The sequence below is a fragment of the Nycticebus coucang genome, chromosome 9 (assembly GCF_027406575.1).
Source record: "Nycticebus coucang isolate mNycCou1 chromosome 9, mNycCou1.pri, whole genome shotgun sequence".
In the NCBI taxonomy this organism is placed as follows: domain Eukaryota; kingdom Metazoa; phylum Chordata; class Mammalia; order Primates; family Lorisidae; genus Nycticebus; species Nycticebus coucang.
In genome coordinates this window covers 52,044,324-52,056,980 of record NC_069788.1, presented here as the reverse complement: position 1 = coordinate 52,056,980, position 12,657 = coordinate 52,044,324, and the positions used below count along the sequence as shown (strand labels likewise).

Here is a 12,657-nt window from a genome sequence, read left to right as displayed (position 1 = left end):
CTTTGCATTCTAGCTTTTTGTAGTATTTTACCCCTTGGTGTCCACAAGGTGGAGCCTTTCCGGGATGCAAAAAGCATCTCTTGGTGTCCCTCCCCCGCCCAGGTTACGCCATAGTCAGTACTGGTTGCCTTGCTGCCTCAAAACAAGTCATCCACAATTTACATGTCACAGAATTAAACTTCCAAAAGTGTCCCTAGTGTTAGAAGGAGAGAATGCGAAACAAACGCTCTGGAGGCAGAGAGCCTTGTCGTTTTTCCAATAACGCAATCTGTTAGTGCAGCTCGACTAATGCCATGTTGGAGCCTCCTGGCCCCTGCGTAGGGGCAGCCTGGCTGAGGCTGAAGGTCCCCAGGGCTGCAGAAGGCAGAGGGGCACTCACAGGCTGGGGAGGCACGGACCTACCTTAGAAAGTGATTTACTCTTGGGGTTTGCATTAAACAGCCCTGTGCGCGGGAAAAGAGGAAAGTGTGCCGTGGTAGCAGGTGACGAAAATCAAAATACAAACTTAGGCTCTAGAAAAGACAACATGAGTTTACACATGGAGATATATCCCATCAGGAAGGAGCAGTAAGAAGGTGCTATACTGTGAGGTTCCATGGTGTAATGGTTAGCACTCTGGACTCTGAATCCAGCGATCCGAGTTCAAATCTCGGTGGAGCCTGTGTTTGTTTTCACTATTCATAAACTTCATTTTTTTAATAATTGGTATGGAATCTCCAGTTCGCATGAATCCAATGTGGCACAGCTTCAGCGTGGGTCTCACTAACTCCCTGCTGTATCATTATTTTTACCTTCTCCACCCTACCCCTAACAGATATTCTGATACAGATAATTTTGAGTTAAGGTGAACTTTTTTTTACTAATTTTTGCTTTATAAAATGTGGTGAACTCACTTCATGTTGGAGAGAAACGACCCGACGGATTTGAAAGAGATGAAAAATCCTTATGGATATATGTAACTTTTTGCTCAGAGAGAACAAGTCTTTGTACTGTGGTAATGCCTATTTGTTACAATCAGGTCTTCCAATGAAAAATAAAGATTTAAGTTGTAGCTGGGTTATAGCTTTCATGTGAGAGTCCCAAATTAGTTTCATAGTAGGGCTGTGTACATTGGGTATTTTTTCTTCCATTCTTGGGATACTTTACTAAGAAGAATATGTTCCAGCTCCATCCATGTAAACATGAAAGAGGTAAAGTCTCCATCTTTCTTTAAGGCTGCATAGTATTCCATGGTATACATATACCACAATTTATTAATCCATTCGTGGATCGATGGGCACTTGGGCTTTTTCCATGACTTAGCTATTATGAATTGGGTTGCAATAAACATTCTGGTACAAATATCTTTGTTATGTTGTGATTTTTGGTCTTCTGGGTATATGCCCAGCAGAGGGATTACAGGATTGAATGGCAGATCTATTTTTAGATCTCTGAGTGTTCTCCATATATCTGGGAAAGGGGGGGGTGGGTAGAGGGAGGGGAATCGGAGGGATCACACCTGTGGTGCATATTACAGGGGTATTTGCAAAACTTGGTAAATGTAGAATGTAAATGTTTTGGCACAGTAACTGAGATAACGCCGGAAAGGCTATGTTAACCACTGTGATAAAAATGTGTCAAATGGCTTATGAAGTGAGTGTATGATGCCCCATAATCATATCATTGTATACAGTTATGATTTAATAAAAAAAAAGAAAAAGAAAAAAAAAGAAAAATAAAGATTTGTGAAAATGCATTCATACTTTAAATTAAAGAATTGCTAGAACTCTCAGTATTTGAACACTGCTGGATCCCTCACATAAAAACTTACTGTCTACAAAATAAGTAAATATACAGATACATCTTCCAACTTGTGTTAGAACAACGTGGTGTTCTGTTGGTCTTGTTTTATGACATTAACCCAGAATTGTTGTTTATGCTGAATACATCCCATAGAAATCTTAGATAAAACTTTAAAATTGTATTCTAAGATATCACTGCAATCATTTTATCTTCATAAAACTGTCTCCTATTGCAAGTTAGTTTATCTTCTGGTAAATGTCTGGCTTTTTCATAACTTAAGGTAAGACAAAGAAGTTACTGGGTCTCTCAAGAAGTAAGCCCAAGTGCTATCCTTTGTTTGATGTTATCCATTAGTATTTCTAAAAGCTTTATATTTTTATTTTAAATACATGGTATTGGACTACATATTATCTAGTGGATCTTACTTTCTTTACTTAATATATTGCTAAAATTAGTCATTTCTCTTGTTGTATGTAGCTACCATTCATTTCATGTTAGCTGCTATAGTATGATATGAATATACCATAGTTAATTCATTCACCTGTTAGTGGGAAACACTCTGTATTATATACAAAGTTGTATATAATATGAATTTGATTTGGAATTATGCCAGCTCTTGGGCCACAAGAAATTAAAAATTGTTTTAGGGCAGAAGAAATGCATGATCTTATAACCTACATTTGGCTGCACATTTATAACTGTTAAGTTGTTGTTTTCTCCTGCCAAACACTTCAGCACATAATGTTTATTTGCCTTTTCATATTGTACTACCAAATCTTTGTAATTGCTTATGTATTTTCTAGTGTTAACTGCTAGCACAATTATGTTCCCCCATGTGGAATATCCTGGGCTACTGCCACTAAAAGCTCAAATATCTACCTACATTTAGTGGCTATTTATTTTTTCACCTTTACCAGGGACCTGTTCCGCATAACACCTATTTTACTTGTTCTTCTGAAAGAAGGCATCTTAGTACATCTGATTGGTAAAGTGTAAGGCATATGACTTCCATGCTAGTTGCACAGAAGCCTAGAGAACTGTCTTAGCCAATTTGGGCTGCTATAACAAATACCATAGGTGGAGTAGCTTAAACAGCAAACATTTATTTCTTACAGTCCTGGAGCCTGGGAGTTCCAAGATCAAGGTGCTACCAAGTTCAATGTCTGGTGAGGGCCTTCCTCCTGGTTTGCAAACTGCTGCCTTCCTGCTGCATCCTCACATACTAGAGAGAGTGTTCTCAGCCTCTTGTTTGTCTAACCTTGCTTATTTTGATTATCTGTTGTATAATATGTAGCACAAGCATTAACTGCCTATTTGACTATTAGGGACAATATGGTCTACTAACTATCTTCACAGCTCTGTGAGTTAAGCCCCACTGGCTTAAATAACCAGCTAGCTAATTATTATATGGCTTGGCTCCCATGCTTTCAGCTTACAGACACATGAATTATTACATAGACATTTTACAAAGTAATCTCTACCACAGACATTTTTAACACATCTATCTCAAGAACTCATAAAAATACAGAAATCTTCAGCCATCATATGCCACTTTGTACCAGAGATTCTTTGAGCCCCCATACCACTCAAGAATGGGGCCTTCCTTGCCAGCTTGGTAGTGAGTGATATAGTTGTTAAATCACATTTTACCATCTGCTTTCACAGACCTTCTGATATCAACTATGAAAATGTGGTGTCTCTGGAAAGCAAACACTAACATGGTGCTAGCAGTGCAACAGAGTTATTGGTAGTAATGCCTATAACAAGAAATAAAGAGGAGAGGAACCAAAGATGCAGGGAAAAGCTTTCAGACCATGATGTGTGTCTGGGTCATGCGAAAGGAGAGTTTACTAGAAAAAGCCTCAAGTTTTGGCACAATTGTGAGAAAGTCTGATCCATTTCAATGAGAAACTCTGGTATAAAAATGTCCCATAGATGAGACCTGTGTCAAGCAGAAATGGACATACTTTAGGGCATGCAAGCTGTGCTTAGTAGGAAGAAAATGACTTCAGTTTAACCCTGGAAGATGGTAAAAATGTTACACTAGAGGCTATCAGCATTTCTTGTAACTGAAGACAAGGTTTTTCTCGAAGGAAGATCTGAGAAGCACATCTTCATGGCAAAAGATTTTCTCTTTTTCTTTCTTTCTTTTTTTTAGAGACAGAGTCTCGCTGTGTCATAGCTCACAGCAATCTCAAACTCTAGGGCTCAAGCGATTCTCTTGCCTCAGCCTCCTGAGTAGCTGGGACTACAGGCACCCACCACAACACCCACCTATTTTTTTGTTTAGCACGCCATAGCCAGCCAATGCATGTGGCCAGCACCCTAACCACTGAGCTACCGGTGCTGAGCCCTTCCTTCCTTCCTTCCTCCTTTCCTTCCTTCCTCCCTCTCTCCCTCCCTCCCTCCTTCCCTCCTTCTGTTGAGTTGTAAGAGCTTTTAATAAATTTTGCATATTAACTCCCCATCACTTCTCAGCCTTTTGGTTAAGATCAAGTGTGGATATTAATCCCTTATAAGATATGTAGTTTGCAAATATTTTTTCACAATTTATAGGTTGCCTATTAATTTCATTGGATGTTTTCTTTGGCATATGCTTTTAGTTTGATGTAGTCCCATTCATTTATTTTTGCTTTTGTAGTCTGAGCTTTTCATGTGATATCCAAAAAATTATTGCCAAGGCCAATGTCAACAAAAGATTTTCACCTGTGTTCTTTTCCTGAAATTTTATGGTTTCAGGTCCTATATGTAGGTCTTTTACTCATTTTGAGTTGCTTTTAGTATATGATGTAAATAAGGGTCTAATTTCATTCTTTTGCATACAGAAATTCTGTTTTTTAAGCACTATTTATTAAAGAGACTATTCTTTATTCATTGTGTCCTTTTGATGTCCTTGTCAAAAGTTAGTTGACAATATATCTTGGTATTTATTTCTGGGCTGTCTATTCTTTTCCATTGGTCTATATTTTTGTTTTTATGTCAATACGTTTATGCAGTAATCAGAATAGTATGTTTTGGTTACTACAGCTTTGTAATATAGTTTTACATCAGGAAGTATACTGCCTCCAACTTTGTTTTTCTTTCTCAGTATTGCTATGGCTATTTGGATTTGTTTTTCCTGTGGTTCCAAAAACATTTTAGGATTATTTTTTCTGTTTCTGTGAAGTATGCCAGTAAATTTCTATAGGAATTATGTTAAGTCTGTATTTTGCTTTAGTTTGTATGGACTTTTAACAATATTAATTCTTTCAATTCATGAATATATCTTTTCATTGACTTATGTCTTCTTTAATTTCTATCATCAATGTATTATAACTTTCAGTGTACAAATGATAAAGTATTGTAACTTCCAGTGTACAAATCTTTTACCCCCTTGATTACATTCATTCCTAAGTATTTTAATTTTTTAATAATGTTATTATAAATGGAATATTCTTTATTTCTTTTTCAGTTAGATCATTACTTTTGTTTAGAAATGCTACTGATTTTTAGGTGTTGATCTGCATATTTTTAGATATTGGTGGGCCTACTGCAAATTCTAAAAAATTAAAAGAATTGAAATGACACAGAATATATATAATGAAAATAAAATCAATACTAGGGGGCAGTGCCTGTGGCTCAAGGAGTAGGGTGCTGGCCCAATATACCAGAGGTGGTGGGTTCAAACCTGTCCCAGGCCAAAAACTGTAAAAAAATAAAATAAAATAAAACCAATACCAGAAATAAAATGGAAAATTCCCAAATAATATGACTTGGAGAAGCAACACTATTTTTTATGGGATTATTTAAATTTATTTACCTAACTTCTTTGATGAAGTGTTTGTTCTAATATATTACATATTTCTTTAAATAGGGTTGTTTTCCTGGTTGAAATTGTTAAAAAGAATTCTTCATTCAATCTGTATACAACTCCTTAATCAGACAAGTTTTGCAAATAACTGTCATACAAGTTCAGGCAATGAAGTGCATGAACTTCTAAAAAAAACACTATACACCTCATTGCTGAATATCAGTATGCTCACTTTTGAAGTACTCCCCTGGGGAAGCTATGCACCAATGCCAACATCTAGCCTACCCTTCAAAGCACTTTTTCTAGAATTAGTTTGTGAACTTGATTGTAGCATCTTATATGCTAAAACACATCAAATACTAGAGGAAGCAACACTATTTTAATACCATAGTCAAAGAAATCACAGTCACCTGAAATGAATGATAATCAAAATCAAATCTATCCAAATTTATATAATGCAGCTAAATTGTACCTGAAGTCTAATGTATAGTTCCAAATGCACATATTAGAACAAAGAAGTTTAATATTTGATGTTAAAAGGGGTTTTCCCCAAAGAATTCAGGAAAAAAACAGTGACTTAAACTAAAATATTAGAAGAAAAGTTATAAAAAGATAAGATTAAAACACTGAAGAAAATTACAGAGAACATCACAAAGACAGAAATAAGCATTTAGAGAAGATTGGCAAAATTTTTGTCCTAAATTGGGACTGATCAATAAATAGGAAAGAAAACAGAAAATACTAATAGCAGGAATAAGCATAGGATAACATTACATATTAATTATAGGGAATTAATAATATACTAAGAAAATACTACAGGCAGTGCCTGTGGCTCAAGGAGTAGGGCACTGGCCCCATATATTGAGGGTGGTGGGTTCAAACCCGGCCCCGGACAAAAACTGCAAAAAGAAAGAAAGAAAATGTTACGAACAGTGTTTGGTAAATAGATTTACCAATTTAGGACAGATTCCTTTAAAGAGGTGATTTTCCAAAATTGAAAGGATAAGAAATTAAAATTCTGAGTTTTATATGTATTAAGAAATTGAAACAATAATTAAGAACATTTTGTCAAAGTAAACATCATGCAAAATTGGTTCATGGGGTAATTGCTTAAAACATATAAGAGAATAACTCAAGTATCACATAACTTTTTTCCCAAAAAAATGAACTTCCAAAGGCATAAATGATCCCTCTTGAATGTAGTTCTTCTCTAGTCATCTTTGCATTTGGGTCCCCTGGACTGAATTTCCTCATGCGGTATACTGGGTAAGTGAATAGTATCATGTACAAAGCACTATCAGAAGCCTTATCTCATTAAACTTTTATAACATTACTGTTGTAGATTTTATTATCCCTATTTTAGAGATGAAGAAATGAAGGCCCAGAGATCTGCTATATTTTACCTGGTACTGTGCTGAATGTCATCTATTTGACATTTTGCAAAATGTTACTTTATTGTTATCTGTGAGAGAGAAACAAACTTTATTTTGTTCCGGGCACAGTTCTTTGGTGGGTTATTTTTTCTTGTGGCTGAATTTAACCTAATATGTGTAGATATGCTAGTAGAAACAAAGGAGTTTGAAGGCTGAGGGTAGGAATTTATAGATATAAGTCTTTCATAGCCCATGTGTTTGTTTCCTGCTGCATACTTTTTTCAGAGTAGTCACTGTTGCCAAAACATGGTACAACAAACAGCTCTGATCATTTTTAAAGAGACTGTACTCAAATTGATTCCACTTTTCTGTTCTGCCTAGATTGGTTCATGATGTTTTTATCAATCATTTTATTCTAAGGGGGTTTTATTTTATTTATATACATAGTTCATGTTATGAACTATATATGGAGTTAGTATAGACAGGGTTAATTTATTGGTTCTCAAACAAACTGATTTGCATTCTGTTAAAGGCTGAATTGTATCCCTCCCTTAAATTCACATGTTAAACCCTCAACTCCCAGTACATCAGAATATGACTATACTTGTAGATAAAGTCTTTGAAGAAACCAAATGTGCCAAAACCTTGATCTTGGACATCTAGGGTCCAGAACTGTGAGAAAACAAACTTCTGTTTAAGCTACCAGTGTGTGGTGTTTTGTTATAGCAATTCTGGCAAACTTATATACAGTTTTTCTGGATTCATCATAAGGCAATATTTCCCAGAAGACTTGAGAAAGAATTCTTTGTCGGGGTGCACACTTGTCCTTGGACCAGGAAAGAACAGAATGAAATCAGACTTATCTGCAATTCCAGAGAGCAAAAGGGTCTTTCCTTTTACTTGCTTCCTCCCCCCCCCCAAAAAAAATCACCACTAATTACTTGTGGTGCTGAACTTTACTTTGAGAATTCTTTTTAACAGTAACTTTGGAGCAAGAGTACAGAAAAAAGTAAGGAGAGAAATCAGGTTAAAAGAGCAATTCCTATTCAATCTTAATTCTTAGTATTTCTATTACTATTTTTCCAAATACCTTGAAGATTAAAATTTCAAGGTCTAAATTTGGAAGGAAAGTAACTTTGGTTTGATTGAACTCTACCTTCAAATAGACATATCAGCCTAGATTATTATGACCAGTTTCTATTTTTCTACTAAACTCTTTCATTCTTAGTTCTTACTTCTTTCCAGGCTTAACCTCTAAATTACTAAATCTGTCATTTGAGTCCTCAGCAACCTATCACCATTATCACTTTGTGTGTCTTAGAATGAAGACCTTTACACCTATGCATTTGTAGTAAGCAAACAAGGGCTGTCTAAACTACTGTGCCCTTAAAATGTTGATTTTATCCCATCTTTGTCAATTTTTCTTTTAAAATCAACGCCTTTATACCTAAGTTGTTGGCAACTGTTTCTTCCTGAGGCTTTTTGGTAAAAACAATACTCACAAATTTAATAGTGGTTATCTGGGCCAGAAGTGCCTGGGATCATGTGGAAGTTTCTGGAGTGCTGGTTGTGATCGATTAATACTTCTGTCTGTATCAGACTGGTGTACAGACATTGCAAAAGTCATAGATCCATATGCTTTAAAGTTGTAAATATTTTGGCTTGGTGCTTATAACTCAGTGGCTAGGGTGCCAGCCACATATACTGGAGCTGGCAGGTTCAAATCCAGCCCTGGCCAACTACAACCAAAAAATAGCTGGTGTTGTGGTGGGTGCCTGTAGTCCCAGCTACTTGGAAGGCTGAAGCAAGAGAATTGCGTAAGCCGAAGAGTTTAAGGTTGCTGTGAGCTGTGATGCCACAGCGCTCTACCCAGGGTGACAGCTTGAAACTGTCTCAAAAAGAAAAGGTTATAAATATTTTTATGTTTATTGTATTTAACAAAACCAAAATAATCACTGTTTACCTTGATTAAGATAATTTGTCTAGCAAGAGAAATAATAAAATCTAGCCTTTAATGTGGAGGTTGCTCTATGACAAGTATCTTTCTAAGCCTTTTGCAACATATTAATCCATTGTAGAGTCATTTAAAAGAATAAGAAACCGACACAAAGATAGTAAGTAACTCACTCAAAATCACCCGTGTACTAAGCGGCAGAATTGTCTTGGAATCTGCCAACGAACCAGAAGAGAATGGCATTAGAGTCTGGACCATGTCATTTGTAATCTCTACTGAAGGGAAAAATAGAGCTTCCTCCACAATACAGGGGCTAGTATTATCTCTCAGAAGATGCTAGATTGTTCTCTAAGCATTCTGTTTCTCTAAAGCATTACTTTCTCCCACAATGTAAACCTGAGGCTGAAAATGATAATGAAGTTGAAGAAAGATCAATTCAAATATGGTAAGTGTAACATGGGATAAGAAAATTTACCCAGAAAACTAGAAGGGTGGAAGGACACTCAGAAGAGAGATGAAGGACGTGAGTTTGGGGAAATACCTTGAAAACTGGTGTAAATTTTATCAAACAGAGATGGGAGAGTGACACCAGCAGAACTACAGCACACACACGGGGTACTTCTGTGATTTAGAGCCACCATGAGATGATCCTGTATTTAACAATACTGTAGGTCTCCTCTACATCTTCTCTTTCACCTTTCCCACTCTCTTAACAGGAATTTTCTTCTCATCTTTGTTTCTTCTGATTGGAAACCAAAGTAAGTCAGTAAAGGTATTATTTGTTTGTGAAGCTCAAATAAGCATTCAAGGGGCTGGGACTGCTGGAGGAAAGAGTCCAGGTAGAAAGTGGGGTTTTATGGTGCAAGATAGAGGCATTTAGCACAATCGTTACAAACAGAAAATTTCTTTTTCCCAATCCACAGCCACCTTTCCCACACACCAGCAAAATGGTTTTGCTTTGTTGAATTTTAAAAATTCTCACTTATTTTTGAAATACTCCTAAGTGAGAACTTTATTTTTTTAAATGTTAAAAAAAAAAAAAAATCTCAGAGTTGAAAAGCTGAGGGAGCTGTTTCCTGGAGGCCAAGGGGAGAAGGTTATCAAGTGGGAAAGGATCAGGTTTCTTCTGGCAATACCAGATTCTCAAACTGGTAATAAATGAATTTTTAGTCTATCCTCAAATCACGGGGCCACAACTGAAATACCAGTGAATTTTCTATCAGTAAACATAAGTATGTCTCATGAATCTTCCAAAATTTATTTTAAAAGTCAAAAATTGATGGTCATTTCGGGTTTTTCAAATCATGGGTATGAATCCTGTCCCAGTTGTAGAGTGTTATCTCCTGGATACCCATCAGAAGCTGACAGAGCAGGAAGCTTGGTCTCTATAGTGTATTTGGCTTAGCCTGTTTCCACGAGGCCATCAGAATAAGGGTCCTCCAATTTTAAGCATAAAGTGTTACCTGTCAATTTGCCGCAACAGTATGACATTCATCTAACTTATGCCAAAGAGTAAAAAGCACTGACAGCGATTACACTTTCTGGAAGAAAATTTGGCCATTTGCAAAGTGCTAAAGTTCGACGAAGCTATTTATGCTAATAAGCTTCACATTTTCCACGTAGTTGTGGCCGAGCGGTTAAGGCGATGGACTAGAAATCCATTGGGGTTTCCCCGCGCAGGTTCGAATCCTGCCGACTACGGTGACTTTCCCCAGTTTGACACTTTGTCAGGTTGAGAGCCTGGTATCATCTCCCAGGAAGGTACTAGATTGTTTCTCTCGGCATTCTGTTAAGGGGACCCGCTAAAAATATTGCGCATGTTCCCGGAAACTAGAAAAAGGTTTTTTTGTTTGTTTTTCGAAGTAATGTGACGATAGTTTTGTTGATGCTTTCTTTTTCCCTAAGAAGAGTACAGGCGAAGCTTCTGTGCTTCGTGCAAAGCCCGGTTTTGAAAGCAGCCTTTCCGAAAGAAAAAGTTGGAGGGAGTGTTTGCATCTCCACAGAATTGTTCCTTATGGGGATCTTCTCCAGTCAAGTACATCCTCATTCACGGAGAAAAGGAAATTCCACGAAATCTAGGATTAAATATAAGTGAAAGCAAAGACTCCTAAGGATATCCGGTCGCGAAGACGCGACTCTAAATAGGAAACTGGGCATCAATAAGCCAACCACTTCACAATTGAAAATATTAGGTAAAGCTTGCCTTCCGCCTCTCCCGCCCCACCGAAGTCACTGCAGACTGACCGTGGTAAAGTAATTGTTACTCGTTCTAGGCAGAATCACATTGTGTCATTAACAACGATGGATTAATGTATCAACTAAAGGAACGTTAACTACAATGGAGAACCTTCCTAGGAATTCCTACGGGAATTCAACTATTACTGCCTTGGCATTTTAGTAGATCTTGTTCTCAACTCTGTGCACAATTCAAAGAGCTAGGCTGGGAAGTGGCTCATACCCGTAATCCTAGCACTCTGGGAGGCCGAGGCGGGGGGCGGGGGGAATCGCTTGGCTCAGGAGTTAGAGACCAGCCTGAGCAAAGCGAGAACCTGTCTCTATTTCTCTATTTTTCTAAAAATAGAAAAAAACAGCCCACCGTTGTGAGGGTCGCCTGTAGTCTCAACTACTCAGGAAGCTGAGACAAGGGGATATCTTCAGGTTGCTGTGAGCTCTGACGCCACAGCACTCAACCCCAAGTTGACTGAGTGAGGCTGTCTCAAAAAAATCTGTGGTACTTTATTTTACCTCATACAAGGATGATTTTAATAATTTTTCGTAAACACGGCGTTAGCTCTCTTCATTGATCAAATATCAGATCCCTTCTTTATGAGTCTCTTTAGGGGTATGAAATCAAATAAAAAGCATTGCGTTTCAAAATCGTATGGGGCTATGACTATAAGCTGAGGCGCATCCTCTGCTGAGCAGCACCACGGTATGAACAGGACTCTGGGCACTGAGAGCTGGGTTTCTGGAGGAGAAGCCCGATCTTTCTTGGCAAAACTCACCATCACTTCTCCCTCTCTCTTCCACATCCCGCATGCCGGTTGTTTTGATTGAGAAAAACAATCTAATAGAATTCCAGAATGTGAAAACTACTGAAATGTTAAGGCCCTTTTGTGGAGACAATTCCTAATATTAGAGTTGAGGGAAGTGTCTCACCTGATATCTATGCACAGAATCTGAAATACAAATCTGTTCATAAAGATATACTAAAGAAGAGTGTTGGGAGCATTAAGAGGGAGTTCCTCTCATACTGGATGAGCCTGGAGAGACCCAAGCTCAGGCTCTAGGGCTGGTGCAGAGATCCTCAGCCAGGGTTGATCATTACATTACTTCTGCATAGAGACCCCAGAGCAGATTCTTTTATCAGGGCTTCCTACTTCCTCCATGATGTTCACAGCACAAAAGTGTTGCTGTGGGTTTCACAAGTGATTGGAAGAAAGAAATAATAGTTTCAGAGTCTTATAAGTTCTTGTCACGAAGACAGAAAGATAGGCAGTACCCTTTTCTAGAAAAATATTCAATGTTGTGAGAGTGGAGAAACTCCTACAAGATACTTAAGGAAACATAATGAGAGTCAATAATTTTATATTCAGTTAAGAGATGTTTTGTCTCAAAGTATATTCAAACCAGAGTGTATTGTGCAGCATTTAAAAGGAACAGAGGTCATAAATAGAAAAGAAAATTTGTTAATAATTACTATTAACTGGCAACTCCTAAGCCATTAAGATTATTTACTTCCCATGTTTGAAATAGTT

At 37.4% G+C, this 12,657-nt stretch overlaps 2 non-coding genes across 2 annotated transcripts; both read left to right on the top strand.

Moving 5' to 3' along the window:
- The first annotated feature begins 589 nt into the window (after positions 1 to 589).
- Positions 590 to 661, top strand: TRNAQ-CUG (transfer RNA glutamine (anticodon CUG)). Its single transcript has one exon. It is a non-coding gene; the product is annotated as a tRNA-Gln (tRNA).
- Positions 662 to 10,518: 9,857 nt separating this feature from the next.
- On the top strand, positions 10,519 to 10,600 carry TRNAS-AGA (transfer RNA serine (anticodon AGA)). Its single transcript has one exon. It is a non-coding gene; the product is annotated as a tRNA-Ser (tRNA).
- The last annotated feature ends 2,057 nt before the right edge of the window (positions 10,601 to 12,657 follow it).